At 41.6% G+C, this 4,564-nt stretch overlaps 1 long non-coding RNA gene across 1 annotated transcript in view; it reads right to left on the reverse strand.

Annotated features, from left to right (window-relative positions):
• LOC123968686 overlaps positions 1–4,564 on the reverse strand; it is a 7,337-nt gene that overhangs the window by 785 nt on the left and 1,988 nt on the right. The window lies entirely within an intron of this gene.

The following is a 4,564-nucleotide window of genomic DNA, read 5'->3' on the forward strand; positions in this document are numbered from 1 at the left end:
CTGACCGGAAGTCAGACAAAATGTAAAAAGTAGTCAAAACACACAAAACATTTTATACATTTGACAGTTATGTGTACAGTTACCTGTATCTATATAATCATATGAAAAGGACAACAAAAAAAGGAAGACCTTTGTAAATAAATGTAAGAGACTTATTTTGAGAATATTAAATTCAATGAGTTTTTAAATTATTTTAAGACCCAGTGGGTAACGTTACCCTGCATGACAAATGACCCCAGGAGCTCAGCTCTGCTAATTTTACAGGTTTGCACTGCATTGTGATTTTGGAACAAACCCCAGTGGTAATAACGTTATGTACAAAGCGTGCAACAAAAAAATGTGAGGCAAAAAAAAAGAATGAGTAATGCTGATTGTACCACTGCCAGCCATCTCAGTGTACTGATATCATGAACCTCATTGTAATTTTTAACTGTAAAATTTGATGAATTACTGAGAACCATCAGCCTCTAGACAAAACAAATAACATTTCTTACAGCTCCTGACAGAAATCTGAGGGTAAACACTTGGTAAGCTTAACATAGCACACTATATCCCTCGGAAAACGCCACAAATAAATATCCAGAATGAATCAGGAACTGCTCCACAACCATATTACCGCGGTGTGATTTCATACAAAGTCAATGAAAAGACACAGAGAGCGGAGATTTCCCGCCCATAGACCTTATTTGTTTTTACGTTTTGATTAATGTCAGATGAAAATTCCATCTTCTTTAGATGGCTTTGATTTTTTAAACTTAACTTGCCTATCATAACTTTATAACGTTATGCTCAACTATAGCCAAGATCAAATCAAAGCCAGAAAAAAATACTTAAATTAACTTAACTTACCCTATTAATCCCTCGCTCTCAGCCAGGGGTGAAGAAAAGATTGAACCTAAAAAGGAGACAGGTGCTGTCAGTTGGTGCTGTTGGAAACACTAACGTTAAACAGCATTAATGTTTTATGCTAGCTGCACACAAAGTTGTTTATTAATGCTAGCTAGCTTAGCTATCCGTTCATTCAGTTAATTTAGCTAGCCCAGCTAAAAAGCTAACGTTAGCCAATGCCTCTTCAACAGTTTTAGCCATTTTAAGAAGTGAAAACCCGGTCAAAACATTCCGATGTGATGATGTTAAAGATGTTAACAAGCATTACACCGCTAAAAACAATCACACTAAACTGTTTGACTGTAACATCGTTCAACTTACCGCTATAAACTCTTTCCCCAAAGCTTGCAGTTCCGAACTGATCCAAAGAAAGAAACAATTCGCGCGCTCGTTCCGACGGCCCCGGGCCAGAACAACTACGATTCCGCCGACTGATGGATGCTCACGCCCACTCCTGAGTGTACACAGACTACATGTGGGCCGTATCTGGAACGGGGCAGTAAAACGGGCGTGACTGACAGATTCGGCCCAGAGTCAGCTGCTATCTGGGATGGTCCGTGCCAAGTTTCGTTAAAATAGGTTTTCCAGTTTTCGCGATCTAGCGAAATGGAAACGTCATTGCACACAGGCGTGTCCTATACCATCGGAATCGGCAGCATTCCCCAAACACGTAGACATATGGTTTATGAATGTGAACTGTATTGGGCCGTAGTTATGAGGCAAAATGTCCTTTGGTTGAAAATCCCATTGAAATGAATGGGATTCTCCGACTGCATTTGAGCTTGGATTATACCGCCACCTTTAAGCTGAATTGTACCAAATTTTTCAAGTGTCATCAGGGCCCCATGGGGAAGAATTGCCCCAAATTTGGTGTAAATCGGACTTGTTGTTATGGAGATATAAAATGCATGTAAGTCAAGGTTTTTTTTTTTACGTCTTTAATCTGCAATAACAGCGCCACCTATGGGCATATTTGGGTGAACTTTGGTGCCTAAAGTAAGGGGACCATGCTGAAAAATTCGGCTGTGGTTTCATGTCAATGTGACTTTGGTTATAGAGGAACAATTTTTTCGGATTAAATAGCGCCACCTAGGTGTGAGTTGCACCAAATTTTGCACAGGCTCTCAGGAGGGCGTCCCACATTAATGGTCCAAATTTGTGTCGATCGGCCATTCCAAATTGAAGATATGACCTCACTTCCTGTTAGTAGCGGGTTTTTTGCAAACATTTGTTAGCCTATAATTGCGACATTTTCATCGGATGAAAATTTCCTATGCAAACTTTCATCAGCAAGGTCCAGAGATTATCCGTGCCAAATTTGGTGTCGATCGGACTTGTGGCTTCGGAGGAGTTAATTCGTTTTTCAGTTTTCGCGTTGTAGCAAAAAAAAAAAGTCTAGGCAGAAGATTCAGCTTGATCCCCCAAACGCCTGGATGTAAGGTTTTTGATATGCGTCTTCCTATGCGTGACTTACAGCGATTTGAAAGTGCAAAACTTTGGACCTTGCTTGTAGGGCCTCTAGAGGTAGAAGTGAGCGAATTCTTTCGCATGGCGTCCTCTCATGGACCTGAAGCTACCCCGTGAGTTTCGCGTCAGTAGCACTTACCGTCTAGGCTGCAGTATTGGAATTAGTAAAATGTATGAAAAAAAAATAAATAAAAAGAACGATTACAATAGGGTTTCCGCTGGTACTGGGGGTTCCCAGCCCACTCGGGCTAATAATAAAAACTATGTTAATAGCGATAAAATAATTGTCAGCATTAATTAATAAATGCATTAATGCGATAACACATTAACAGTTAGAAAACACCACAGTTCTGCAGCACTGTTCAAGAGTAAAATATTGATATAAGATTTGCGTATATAAAAGTAATAAGCTTGATACACTATATGAATAAACACACTTATTAAAATTCAACCAATTTAATAATAATCTGGATCAAGCCACCAAGTTCTTAAAGAACTCCAGCACAGAGAGAGGAACAGAGAAATATTAACACATTATATAAATGCTGTTGTGGTGGCAGCCCGGCTGACGGTGAGTGTCCTGTTTATTTCTGTTTTTTTGCTTGTGATTCTGTTTTCCCCTGGTTTTTTCCTGTAATCTGCCTGCCTCCTTTGTTTCTCCTCCCCTGCGTGTGCTCTCTCTCTCCCTCCGCTCCTGAGCCCAGCCAACGACCGGCACCTGCACCTCGTCAGCCACCTCCCCTGCCTGTCACACCTGCCGGCAATCAGCCTCATCCCTGCCTGCATATCAACCCCGGTTCTCCACGCCATCGTGGCGGCTATGTTGGTAAATAAAAAGTAAAAGTTACGTTGCGTTCTCTGGCGGACCCAGATCAGCGGTTAGCTGTTTACAGAGCTAACGTGAACGTTGCTATGCGGCTGTGTTTTAATGTCCGGGTCGGTTTGTTTCGGAGAGGAGACGACCTCGGAGGTAATTCGGCTCCCGGTAGAACCCAGTCTATTACAAGATCCTTCACGCATGCGTGAAAATGAACGAATTACTCACTGAGACTAACCGTTCCTCCCGAGTCATACACACAATTAATAATAATCTTTATTTGTAGAGCACTTTTCAAAAACAAGTTACAAAGTGCTTTAACAAGTGTAAAGACAATAATACCCAAGAGACAATAATACAAAAATACAAGATAAAAGCATGAAAACATTGAAAAGACTAATACACATTTAAGAAATATAAATTTAGTAAAATAGAATAAAATAAAATCGGGAAAGGCTATAAAAGTATGTTTTAAGAAGGGACTTAATGTCACAGTTTTGTGGTGAAGGCAGGGTTGAGCAGGTTGGAGGACCCAAACGCAGGACACGAAAGCTAGCAGGTGCAGTTCAGTGAAGGGTTTTAATATAACAAAAGGCGAGCACACTTACAAACAGAGTGGCTGATTGAGTCCAAAAACAAAGGCTGCCCAACAGAAATCCAAAAGGGTGAAAACCAGAATCCAAAACTGAGCAGGGTAACAGGGAGACACAGTGAGTAAGGCTGGCAACACAAAAACAAACCACAACACTGGATGACAATAAACAATGACCCGACAAAGACAAGACAGAAACACCAGGTATATATACACACAGAGACTAACGAGCAGGGCGGGAACAACACAGGTGAAAGACATGAGGCTAACGAGGCAGAGAGAGAGAAAGAGAGCAGGGGAAAACAGAGACAGACATGCAGAGGGATCACTGGGGTAACAGACATGACAAAGGTTACCGAACACTAGACGACAGACAAGACAGACCCCCAAAACCCAACAGACCAAAATAACGCTAACTAAACACAAAAGGGCAAAACACGGCATGGCAGACAGGCAGAGTGTGACACTTAAGAGTTCACTGACTCAGCCGACCTGATTTCCTCGGGCAGGCTGTTCCAGAGCCTCGGGGCCCTGACAGCAAACGCTCTGTCCCCTTTAGTTTTCAGTCGAGACTCTGGAACAGACAACAGACCTCTGCCCGAGGATCTCAAGGAACGTGCTGGTGCGTATGGGACTAAAAGTTCAGAAATATAACAAGGCGAGAGGCCATGAAGAGCTTTAAAAGTGATCAATAGAATTTTAAAGTCAATTCTAAAACATACTGGGAGCCAGTGTAATGAAGCTAAAATAGGAGTAATGTGGTCATATTTCTTTGTTCTGGTTAAAAGCCTGGCAGCTGA

Source organism: Micropterus dolomieu, linkage group LG03 (assembly GCF_021292245.1).
Source record: "Micropterus dolomieu isolate WLL.071019.BEF.003 ecotype Adirondacks linkage group LG03, ASM2129224v1, whole genome shotgun sequence".
Lineage (NCBI taxonomy): Eukaryota > Metazoa > Chordata > Actinopteri > Centrarchiformes > Centrarchidae > Micropterus > Micropterus dolomieu.